Genomic DNA, 13,228 nt, shown 5'->3' with positions numbered 1-13,228 from the left:
GTAATGGTTTCCAGTGCCTCTTTATAAAGCTGTTGGCAGCTGTATGTCCATACATGTCATCATCTCCGCTGCTCTGGATTTGTGCACGTGTGGCATGTTTGCACTTGGTTCCAAGTCCTTTAAGTTCCCAGAACACTTCACCGCCGCACAATAGCAGTGCCAATCCAACATCCAACGCAAGCCAGTGCCATGTTATCTGTGTAAGTGTGTCTGTCTGGCAGCCAGTAGGGAAGACTTCACCGAGAACGTGAGCGGGCTGGCAAGCTGTCTGCGCTCCCACAATGCTTCACTGCCTCACAAAAGGTGGTATCACACCATGCAGGGTCAGTGCAGGGAGGACTCCTCGCACCGACTTCACAACATACTGTGTCCTCTGTGTCTCTCTCTCTTCACGCTCCTGCAGCGGAAATCACTTTCTGATTGGACTGTCTCCCCAAAGAGAGCACTCCCCACACCGCCACCCCTCACCGCCACTTCTCTCTCGGAGGAGTCTGCTTCTTAAACCCATCAATCTCTGGAGAAGTCCTTTAAAGGTCCGTCAATCTGAAAAATATACTTTCTTACAAGTCTATCATGGAAGCAACTTTCAAACTGCTTTAGTCCCAGAGAACACACGTGGAAAGCAGATGTTTTTATAAACATCTTTTTCTCTTGTGTAGCTTTGTGTAAAACTTCATATCAACCTGATGCCGCCTGTTTCTACTTTGCATGTCATCACAGGGGTTTCTATTTATCAATATCTGACAGTGTGATGATTTGACACAGAATGATCCAATCAAAAATTGGTGGAAGTGAAGTGCACCATACTGCTCAGAAAGCTAAATCCTGCAGTAGTCGCTGTAACTGTGCATAGTGGTATAAACTGAGGAAAATATCCTGTCACTCCTTCCACACATACATCCACACAGCTGCAATACTTCATATATGAAATGGTTTGCGGTCCAGTGCATCCTCTCCAACTTTCAAGCATAGTTTATCTGCTGCTGCTCTCCACGAGCCGCCATCCGGCTCCGACTTTGATGCGAGTGCCAATCTAAGATTTAAAGGTTACATTGCGGCCTTGCTCCCAGCAACAAATAACAGCGCAGCGGTGCAGACAGGAAGAAGCCAACGAAACACTTTTTTTTTTCTGGCTGACATAAAGATCTCAAGAAAGAAACACATGGCACAATCTTCCAAAGGCAGCAGATGTGTGCAGGATTAATGGAAGAGGGATAGTTGACCATATGTTTTACACTTTCAATGAGCTGCTGCTGTCGGACCAGAAAAAGACTGAAGCAGTGAATAGGAAGCGACACCAAAGGACTGACCTATTGAAGTTATGATCTGATTATATTTTGGAGGACTCTGTCCTTGCTGCATTAAATGGAACACTGATGAGGAAAAAAATTCAAACTCAAGAAGACCTTCTTAAGTTAAGTTATTTAACTTATGATTTATGAGCCTATTACAGCTGTTTCAGAATTTGATGCAGGAGGGAAGTTATTCCAAGATGTATTGATTTGGCAGTAATGTGTCTTTTGTTATAAACCAAATAAGATTTTCTGGTTTGTTTAAAGGTCCAGTGTGTAAGATTTAGGTGAAAGGGAACTATTGGCAGAAATTTAATGTAGAATAATCCTCATGATGTTTTCACTAGTTCATTTCATCTAAATTGTATGAATTGTAGTTTTCTTTACTCCAGAAAAGGCCCTTTATATTTAAATACTTATATTTACATCGAGGGGGGCCTCTGTACATTAGTCCAGACTGAACAAACTAAACACCTTTTGAGTTTTTATGACAATTAAAGGCTACCACAGGTTCTTTTTTCATGTTTGGAAGGAGAGGGTGAGGTGAGGGGTGGTTGCAGCTGAACAGCTGTAACATGCAATTTCAACACGAGAGATCACAAAATTCTACACACTGTACCTTTAATATAGGGAATAAATATGTACCTTTTTGGTCATTTACATGTTTAGCAGCTGCGTATGTTCAAAGAGGGGCAAGAAAACCCTGTCTTTACATTTTATTTTGATCACAGTTTATTCTCATGAAAGTTCTTGTAATATTTTTTCACTCACAGTACAAATGAAGATATGGCTTAAATCTGTAAAAAAATTACCGAGCTAATATATTGGGCATATGATCCGAGATCTTGCCTGTAACGCTGGGCCGTAAAAAATAACCCCCTGCAGCTGAGGAAAATCTGCTTGCATGGCATCCAGAAGCCCTCGCAATTCCCTCGCAAGTCATTATCAATCTGTTCTTTTCCTCCCATCCTTCCCAAACGCTGGAATGGGCAGGAGAGCGGAGATCAAAGAGAACTTTACTTGCATTATGCTTCACCATCTGTTTCTTACTCTTGCTACTACACAGCATGCACCCACACACAGTCACTCTTTATAGTCTTGTTCAACAGCGATACTTGGTGGATTAAGAGCTAGGAGTTTGCAATATGGTCATCCGAGGCAATGCTGTCACGATGGGGAATCATTTCACGTAGTGGGACACGACATTTGTTTCACAGTGTGGAGCACTGCGATTTTACGATATAAGGAGAAAGGTCAAAAGGTTATTTAGAGCAAACTTGTTTACCACACAGGGGACAAACCAGGATGCCTTTCACGAAGCTGTGCAGTATCAGGAAGTATGAAATGCCCCAAAAGGCTTAAAAAGATCCAATCACAACCGATGACAGCTCTATAAGTTGCAGATCAGATTCATGGTGCATGGGAATCGTAGTTCTAGCTCATTTAAACTGCAGGGCCAGCTGTTTTTTTAGAGGACAATGTTCAGTTTCGCAGCGGACTGGTTCAGAGGCTAATCTGCATCGCCAGTCGCTTGAAACTGTTATGGAGATTTTTATGGTTCGGATCTATTTTGTTTTATTCCCTTTCACTCAGTATGTCTTATTTTTCAGGCCTCTCATCCAAAATGACACGATGCACAGACGAGGGTCAGGAATAGGTTATCTAAGTTAGCCTCATATTTGTGTCTTTTGCAGTATCTGTGGGATGCAAGGAAGCCAAATAGCAATAAAGGAACGTTCGAAATAGACGTTCCAGGACATTTACTGATAAAGAAGACACACAATGGTTTGACAAGACGAGCCAAGGTTTAGATATATTCGTCCAATACATAAAACACCACACATAATCTTAAAGTGTGCAGCCATCTTGTTTGAGTAGGATTATAACGCACCTTTTTGCAAGGACAGCTCAAATTTGGTGACGGTAATACGCCTGTCAGCCTCTCAACCAGTTTCCCTGGTGTAAATGGTATTGACCAGAAATACTTGTGCTTACGTCATCATGTGCATACATCCTCCACATCAATACGTCCTTCACTCTGCAAGAGTTCCCTCACGGTGAAGTGATGCAAAAAACCACAGGAAGGTCAGTGAACTTAAACGTTGCACATTGTACATAACTGATATTTTCTATGCAAAACATGTGCTTTACTTCTAAAGCTTATACTCCAATACAGGTCCAAGTATTGATGCATATCAAATACATGACTTACACATTTGATTATATCCTGAGCACATATTCCAGAGCTGATCACGGACTATTACATGGGATAAGCGGGCACGTGCAAAGGGTCCTGGAGCTCAGAGGGACTCTAGGCCTTCAGATTTATTATTTGGCTATTTTTTTATGTATTTTTAAGTATTTTTTTTTTAAAGTAAATGTGATTTCAAGGTTTTGCAAGTAGGAAAATCAAACTGTTTGATGTTTTGACATATATATTGTGTCAAGACTGTACCTGACACATTCCAGTGCTGTCAGAATAACTAATATAGTTTCAAAGAGATATATGCCAGTGTCTATCAATAAAATGGTTACATATTGTGCACAGTGAGAAGGGATGACACATAATTGTTCTACCTCAATGTGTTTGTCATTCTCTGCCCCTGAAGAAGAGTTTAAACCCACCACCTTCATCATCGTTATCGTGACAATCATCCACATAGACTGATCTTATCTTGATGCACTTTTGGGTCTTTCTTCCTTTCTTTTCTTCCTCAAGCAAACCACAAGAAATTCACTGACACGGTGGACCAATCCATTCCAATCATAACTATGACTATATATAAAACTCATACATACATTAAATATGCAGGGGTATAGCGTAAACACTATTTTAGATATGCATGCATCAAATACATGACTTACACACTAATGTATTCAGCTATTTACAAGTGAATCTTGCTGCACAGACAAGATACAATAACAACATGTCAACACATGGGCACAGCAGGGGGCTGGTTAGCTATTAGCAATGACAGATAGCAAACACACATGCAGAGAGTGTGGGAGACTCACGTTCAGACGTCAAACTTCCCGCTTTCGTGTCCTTGTCTTTATTGTTGTTGTCAAGCTGCCGGCTAGCGTAGCATTCAAGCTAGCACTGTGGCTAATTGAATCACCTCTTTCTTCCAATTAAGGATTCTCCTGCTCTTCTTCCTCCGAACAAACTTCCAACTACACGGTTTCTTCTCCACATGAAGTTTTACTCCACAAACGTCTTCACGAGCATCCACACACGAGCTCCTGTTGGGTTTTAATGTCTATTTTGATCCACAGGTGGAAAACATGTTGTCCCCGGTAAAAAGCGTCGCTCGAGGTGTAGTTCCGCGTCTGGCCACCACGGCTTGTGTATGATAAATTGGGGGGCGCTGTTTCCCCCGTTTGAGGAAACTTATTCCTATCATGATACTGTATCAGCAACAAGAAAAACTCTGAAATGTCCAATCCTCTGCTGCTTTTAAATCCAGACTGAAAACCTCAACTGCCTTTTACTGAACATCTAAGGTCATACCATTATTTTATTTATATTATTTTACTCTATGGCCGTATTTTTTATGAATTGATCTGACTGTACAGCACCTTGAATCATCCCATGTGTATAAAATGTGCAAAACAGTAAAACTTCCTTAATTTCTAACTGGTTGCTGGAGGGGGCACATTGTATAGCGGATATACTGTCAGGGACCTCCAAGCTAAAAAGTAACTGGGGTAAAATATTTTTCACCATCAAATAATATGTGTCTTAGAGGGAAATCATGTATAAATCAGCCCATAAACAATAACATCTTGTCCATTCTTTGTATATATACAGTATATATACAACTACTTCTTGTAAATATATATTTTTTCAATACAAAACAGGATAGCATCCTGTTCAAAAGGTTCGAGAAGTGTACTGGGCTCTGGAGCTCGGCGCAGGCCTGCTTTCCATCTTATCTAAAGACAATAACATTTTCCCTCCATCTCTTGGGAACCTTGTGCAGTTTACATGCCAGTGTTTAGCAGCTGCCTCTTTATCATTTAAGTTATTCCTATAAAGAGAGCCTAAGAAGCTTTTTGTCACCGATAGATGCAGAAAAGCCTCATCTTACCTGTCACTCTCAAAATGCCTTTTTTTTTAAGCGGTCTACCAAAAAAAAAACAGAATAATAAAATAAACTGTGGCTTGAAATGCTGCTGCCAAATCCCTACCAAGAAAGAGCTAATTTTGTCACAGCGCATCTGTTCTTCGACAGCTTCATTGGCTTCTGGTTAGACTCAGAATTAATCACAAAAATACACTTGACTATAAAGTCCTTCATGGCCTCGCTTTTCATGTCTGATCTGCTTTATTATCCTTAATTATGAACCTCCTGCACCTCATCGATCACCAGATGCTCTATATGTTCCAATAACTAATATCGATGAAGCAGGTTTTTGTATATTTGGTTCTGGCCACATGATTTTTCTTTTGCATGTCTACCAACATTTATGTTTTCATGAAAGATAGAGTTACGAGTTACTGATATGTAACCAAGTAAATATAGTATGTTGTCTATCTCCACTTCCACTGTCTATCCGGACATGAAACTAAAATATCCCAGGTGAAACAGGAACGCTGTTGTGGCTGGGGGTGGTGCTGCCGCTATACCCTCTTGTCCATTCGTGAGACTGTCTCAGCTGTCAATCATGATGTTTCACCTCGTTTTGCAGCATTATATAACAAAAAAAAACGTACTCAAAAAAACAGGGCACTTGAACAAACATCAGTCAAATAAGGACAATCAAAAAAATCAGAAACCAATTTATTATACGCGCACTTTGACTTTTTAGTTTGGATCACGTCCCATCCACTAACATGGAGGAGACAGGGTTTATAGCTGGGAACCAGGTGATGATGAAGAGGCTTTGTCTTCACTCTTGGGAAGCAGTCAAAGTATAAAAATGTAATATCAGGTTTTGGAAAAGGCTTTGAATCGTATCTACTGTGCTTTACTTAACTCTGACCTCCATCACTCCACTGCAGAGGCTGCACAACAGTATCAAACATCACAGAGATGTCTCCCTTTCATGAAAACACACATTCAAAGATTGCAAAGGAAACGGTCGACTATCATTCTTCTTCAGTTATGAAATGACTGTGTTGGTGTTGTGCGGGTGTAACATGCAGGAGAAGACTAAAGAAGCTTGTGCCATCTCCTCAAGGACATGTGTTTATGCTTCGGAGGAAAGTGCGCCATGCATTTGAATAGCCGCTGTTCTGTTATGTAGCCATTGTGAATTTCTGTAAAATACAGAGATCGTGGCAATGTCAAAATTCAGAAGCAGCATTTGTTGACATGACTTGTGATTCAGTTTGCTGCACAAAAGCAAAAAAGATGCATGTTGTGTGCAACAAATTCCACTTTCCACAGTTTGCTTTTTAAATTATCTCTCCAGCAGCTCACAATTCGAACGTTTTATGTGACGACGTGAAATGATTGTACAGTAGAATCCCTGCTGATGCTCCTGCTCGGCTCAGTGCACAGTGCAAGGGGCAGTTTAATTGTTTCCCACTGTAATTATGGTCAATCTTGGTGTTTGCTTCCATCTACTGGGTTTAAAATGCAACTACACTGTCGCATATTCTTGACTAAATCTTTTGTTTAGTTGCTGTAATACTCTTTTAATTGAATTCCTCTGCAGCTGACTTGAACACTCAAGCATCCTTTCCTCACAGCTAGTCTGCAGTTTATTGATTGATGATTTCTTGTAACTGAATAATGGCCAATACATCAGATTCTATTTTTTTTCTGTAAAGATTTAAATTGATTTGGAAGAGTTCATATTTTGCTTTTTAATACTGGGCTGTTTTTTAAAGTTGGTGAGTTTGATTTTGATCTGGAAACATGTTATCGTGTTATTTGGAAATATGGTTCCCAAGAGAACAGTTCATTTATCGTTGTATCCAGAACTTTCCTGCATTAGTGATGTTAAATAAAAAAAATAACGACATGGACAACCGAATGTAATCATCCTTTGTTTCTGCATTTTGTTTAAAATAAGACAGGATTTGATGAGACAGGAAACTAAGTAAAAGAACTTAATTATTCAGGTCACAGGAAGCAAATGTTATATTTGCAGTCTCGCACATTGGAAGTGAACAGGAAGTGAAGGAAAACACGATCCATCCGTCCTCCATCTTCCTTCAAACCTGTTGCCATTGGTCGAGAGGTGGGGTGCATCCTGGACATGGAGTCAGGTGTCAGGGTGTGGTGACACAAGAAGGAGAAAGACCCCCATCTGCAGGTGTCTGGACTGTGGGAGGAAGAAAGACCCCTAGGCCGAATTGGGATTCAAACGTGGAACCATTTTGCTGCGAGGCCACAGTGCCAGCCATCAAGGACCTAATGATGCACATCTGCTTACACAAAACAGCTGTTCTGTTTGCACCGGCACCTCCACATAGAAAGATGCCAAACCAAGGCGTGAGTTGCTTTGGGGTCAGAGACGACAGAAGAAGTGACGAGACACCGGAGTAAATCAAAGCTGGTGGGAGGACGTGCACATCAATAATCCTCATCAGTCTGCGGAACAAATTATGAGCTGTGTTCATTTAAAATCCAATTATCCTCATTATTGTCAGCAGTTGATGTATGTTAATGATGCATGAAATAGTCCAACTTTTTTTAAGGGTGCAGCTGCAATGTGTTTCAGGGCGCAATGACGCAAAGCGGCCACAAGATAGAGGGAGAGGATAGGAGATAGCCTGGATGTGGGATGTAACTAAAGCAAAGAAAGGAGCTCCTGTTAAAGTCAATTTGAGAAACTTTCTCCAGGAGATTGCTGTAAAGAAAAATAAAGAAAAATCACAAGGGAGTTGATTCTAAATTTGTGTAAAACACTCAAAGGCAATTAAAATCAATACAAATGCCTGTGCAAGCAATTCCTTTTGTTGCATTATCTCTGCACAAACTCATCCCTGTGGTGTTTCAGTGTTATCTGTGCATGTATGGAGGGGAAGCGGGGTAACGCACACATTGTCATCCCGCTCACACTCCCAAAAAAATGTCCCAGCGGCTCCTGCAGCAGTACATTGCTGAATCTTGACAGAGTGTTGCAGGGGAGCCTGTGTAGCTGTGTTTGGCCTTAAAGTGAGAATGTGGAAGATGCTGATGAATAAAACGCATGCATGCAACATAAATGGACTTTTTCCCTCCCCCTGAAGGATTCTGGGTAACATCTCTGTCAAACTGTAAATGAACTCATATCCAGAAGCACCTTCTAAATTTCCCAGCAAATGGCTCCATAATAAGGGTTATACACAGACGCTGAGTGTTTTTCAGCCCAGAGACAAGTTTTTACAAGCTATAAACATCATTGGTGACTTATTACAGCACAGATGTACGACTGGAGTGCAGCGCAATCCACTGGGTTACAAGACACAGAAGTATGGGAGTGTGTGTGTGTGTGTGTGTGTGTGTGTGTGTGGTGAATCCTGACTTTTATACATCAAAGTGAAAGTGGGGGCCACTTTTATTGTGAGCGGCTGATAATGCTGAGTTTTTTCGAGAGTGGCGAGGAGGAGAAAGGATTAAAGGAGGAGTGCAGTGAGAGCCTCGCCTGTAAACAACATGACAGTCACTAAAGCAGTAAACTGGGTTTAATCCCCGGTCTCTGTTATGGCTTTACCTAAACACAAAAAAGGGCGCCATGCAGGTCCCCCCCCCGCCTCCACCCCCTGCCTGTTAATCATGTCAATCCCTTCAACGTCTTACTGGATCTCGGCCCGACATCTTATTCTCCTCATTTAAATAACGATGAAATGGAATAAAGCCTTCAGAAAAGCCTGAAACTCCAATTTGACCCACAGGGCCAGGGGAACGTTTGAGGTACCTGCGCCCTCTTTCCGCTGACTTTGAAGTTCCTGAGGTGCACCTACCCGTCACAGATGGTCACAGCGAACACACATCACGTTGAATTAGGGCCACGGCAGCTCCAGGACGCTCAATAAAGCTGAACCTCTGCCTCCTCACCTGCACTGTGCAGCCGTGGCAGGTTCAGTTCATTTACCACACTGCAGTATATCTCTGGGCCTGAGCCCAAGTGCACGCATGCAGTCCACTTCCAATACCTGTGGTAAGAGCTATAAACAATATTGTAATTGCTCCAAATGGTATCGTAATCGCTGCACTAACAGCGCTTTTCTTTTTATTATTAATCGTGCACACCAAAGTCTGCGAAGATGCCAGATGTTTTTATGCAGTTTTCATTTAATTGTTTATTTAGCAGAGACAAAGCCTTGATTGTGAAAAGTGGAAAAAAAGGACATATACATATACACATACATACAGAGAATACAAATATTACAATATTATGAAATATTACATAAACTATGATATGTTTCTTAACACTCCATAGATTATTTGAACATTATTTCATTTTTTCAAGATACTTTTTTTAAAAAGCTGAAATATTAAGGCTGATAACATAATAGCAAGCCGGACCTGGAGAGGGGTTGTGAAACAAGTGGACAAAGGGGGGAAGGGAGATGTAATAATGGATGTTATAGATGCATCATGGGAATTGTGAGAGCCACTTTTGGTCCGAGCTTTATAGAAATGCAACACTAAGAAAAGTATCAGTACCACAGTGTGAAAAGACACTGCACTGCAACATGAACAGGATGAAAGGAGACATGGCATCCATCTTTATTTTCAAACCATGATACAAAGTAGCACAAATTAAAATGTATTCTTTACTGTTTCCCCACTGCTGATTTGTTGGTTGTTTTTTAATTGGGCTGCAGTTTTTTCCCTCAACTCTCGAAGAAAAGTATGTCTGTGTTAAATCTACTAAAAGCTTGGTGAAAGAAGACTGACTTTTAGTAAAAACAAGATAAGTGGGAAAAAAACAGAGAAATCCTCCGTTCTTGCAAGAATGATGGACATTTGTGTTGTTGTCATCCAAACCGTGATTATCAAGTCATTATCTATGTGAGACCTATGTGAGAGGTACAGCCATTTTGAGATTGCAGTAGCTTGTTAGTTGTGTTTTGTGGGAGAAAACAAGTAAACACAGCCTTTTTCTATGTTGTGCAACAAAGTTCTGCTCTCAGGGCCGCAATAGTTTGTCCTACTTTCCCGTTCACGCCGACCACAGGCTGAAGGCTTATGTGAATGTTGTAGTTGCTGGCCAGATTTAAAACCCAAAACGTCACGTACTGCTGCCAGCTGAGCCACCAGGAAGCCTACAGGCCTTTGTTTTACCACTCAGATGTGATTTGGTTCATTTCATTTATTCATTGAAAACACAAAGAGTGGGGGGGTCTGACATCCTACCACTGTAGGATGTCAGACTCCTTCTGGACGATGAAAATGAGCAGGATGTCCAAACGTTTGAGATGAAACTTTGCTTTGTTTGTGGCTCTGTATAAGTGAGGTGTGTGTAGAAACCATGTTGTATTTGTAATTTAAAAAACTGTGTGTCTCTGCAAACACACATTTTCTTTTACGTATGAGATCACATGACATTCGACTGCTGAAATCGAATCTGAATTTTATAGACTTTAGATATCATGTTTGTGAGGTCACTGTGACCTTTGACTTTTGACCACCCGAATCTAATCAGTAAATCTGTGATTGTAAAACTGTTTTCAGACCTGATCTCCGGGGAAAATCCAGAGAATTGGCTGTGGAGTTTACCCGTAGTTTGCCTTACACACAGCAGGAGGTTCTCTCGGAGATGCGTTTGTTACAGCATCAAATTCTCCGCATTGTTCAGGCGAGAGATGCAGCAGGCAGAGGCAGGAAGTGATCAGCGTCTTCTTCGTGTATGAAGCTTTTTTCAACGGGAGGAATTTGATTTCTTTTTGTTTGTTCATTTTTGTCTCTGTCGTACGTTAGAAGCGTGACCGACACTCGCTCGGGTTCAAACATTGACTTCTCCTGGATTTCTTCGGACTTTAAGCGAGGAGGTCAGGCAGGGAAAAAGTCACACCAAACCTTCTCCAGAGAAAAGACGTAGGAGTCCAGTGCAGGTCTGAAAGCTGCTTAAGTGAACATGAGCACCATTTTTGAAAGGATTCTCTGAAGGTGTAATTAGTATAAAGCATTTACAAGGCAGAACAAGGGTTTGTGAAGTCAAAGTGCCAGATGCTATGAAAGTCCAGATTGGCGTTTCGGATATAAAACAAGAAATTGAGGTCACCATGACCATGACGTTTGAGATTGACCTCCAGAATTAAATCATTTTATCAAAAAGTCAATGTTTGTACCAAATTTGAAGAGTTTGTGAGGTCACTTTGACATTTGACCACCAAAATGGAAAACAGTAAATTCCTCTGGCTACATTTTCTTTTTCTTACTGAACAAATCACAACAAAGTGAGTGGTTACGCAGCCTTGGATTTCTGAACATTGTACATTAGCACTGCAACCTTGGCATTTTTTATATTTTGTCTAAGGATCCATGTGTGTTCACTGTAGACAACACACACAGTGTTCTCCACACGCCATCATCTCCCAAATGTGCTGCACTGGAGAAGCTTTACATTTAAAATGTGAACAATATGACATGTCTTGGCGTAGCCGTGCAGTCTGGTTCCACTGCATGTCGCTTCGGACATGTGAGCACATGCAGACGATGCGTGTGGAGGAGCGTTTTTGTCTCCCTTTGAAGTCGGATAGTGGATGAGTCATTCATTATGTGAGGTTTGTTTTCCTTCTCCTAAAGGTCACTGAGAAGTCAAGCGCCCATGAGAAGAAAGTCTGTCTTTTGATAGTGAAAATATACAAACTTGCAAACTTTCATTTGCTTCAGGACAGTATGAGAAACTAAATATATAATGATGACCTCCACTGCTTAAAACCCATTAAAAATATGTCCTTTATTGCTTTATTGACAAAGTAAATACGTTAATTAATCCGCGTTTATTCCACCTTCGCTCTGCTCTTTGGCTACGCTCAATCAAATCTACGAGCGATCACCGCTTTCAACACCCAGACAGGTCGGTTGGGTGGGGCAGGCAGGTGGGTGGAGATTAATGCTAACCTCTGCAGCATCGATTCATCCTTAATGTCAAAACTGTCCACAGCATGAGACACATAAAGTTCCAATTATTCAAATGGGGCTTTACAGTAAACAAATGGATGAGGTTGGATAAACGAGCGCTCGTTTGAAACCCACATGGATTCCACTGGATACTGTTTGGTGTCTTCTCTGTTTGGACACTTTTTGATTCACTATGAAATGAGCTAATGTGATTGATTCCCCTCATCTGCAATTATATGCTGTGACGTGAAATTGTTCATTATCGTTTTGCAAGATGAAAATTAGGAGGTTGTGATTTTGTGTGTGTGTGTGTGTGTGTGTGTGTGTATCCTCCAGGGCGGCTAACTGCTGTAATCTATGACACGCTGCTTATTACCTAAATAAAATTGTGTAATTGTTTATTTTTACAACAGGATTTAAAGATCAGCCCACTCGTCGGGGGCTGAGCCTGTGAAAATAGTTGTGTTTTATTTCCTGTGGCTTTGCAGGAGCTCTGTAAACTAATATAAATAATAATAATGATTTCTAAAAATATCTGCAAGTTCATGTTAATGATCGTATAGTTGAAAGGTTACATGATCGTAACTATTTTCATTATTACTGCGTATTGGATTCTTGTAAGCTAAATAAACTGTGTATGTTTAGTCCCTGAGTGTGCAAGCAGAAACCAGTGCATGTCGTTTTTGGGCTGCATGCTGACGCTTGCACTCATTGTCAGGGGGGATTAAGACCACTAAGATAATTCAGTAGACTAATAAAAGGATTTCTGTAGACCCTAGATTAATTGGGATTAAGCACTTAAACATTTTTAGTTCTGACTGAGGCTGAATAGAAGGTGAGAGAAAGCAAGAAAGCACTTTTCACTGATGTGCCGCTTGATCACCCCGAGAGAGAGCGTTCATAAACTCTGATGTCTGCCACTGAGAA

General features: G+C 41.0%; 1 long non-coding RNA gene across 1 annotated transcript in view; it reads right to left on the bottom strand.

Annotated features, from left to right (window-relative positions):
* The window catches only part of LOC109638890 (uncharacterized), a 99,158-nt gene extending 94,563 nt beyond the window's left edge, over positions 1-4,595 (bottom strand). The window contains exon 1 of the long non-coding RNA XR_002203365.2: positions 4,308-4,595. This is a non-coding gene — a long non-coding RNA (uncharacterized lncRNA). The remainder of the gene's footprint in view (positions 1-4,307) is intronic.
* Between the last annotated feature and the right edge of the window lie 8,633 nt (positions 4,596-13,228).

The sequence above is a fragment of the Paralichthys olivaceus genome, chromosome 24 (genome assembly GCF_024713975.1).
Source record: "Paralichthys olivaceus isolate ysfri-2021 chromosome 24, ASM2471397v2, whole genome shotgun sequence".
Classification (NCBI taxonomy): domain Eukaryota; kingdom Metazoa; phylum Chordata; class Actinopteri; order Pleuronectiformes; family Paralichthyidae; genus Paralichthys; species Paralichthys olivaceus.
Note: the sequence above shows the minus strand (reverse complement) of the source record. Positions and strands in the feature narration are given on the sequence as shown.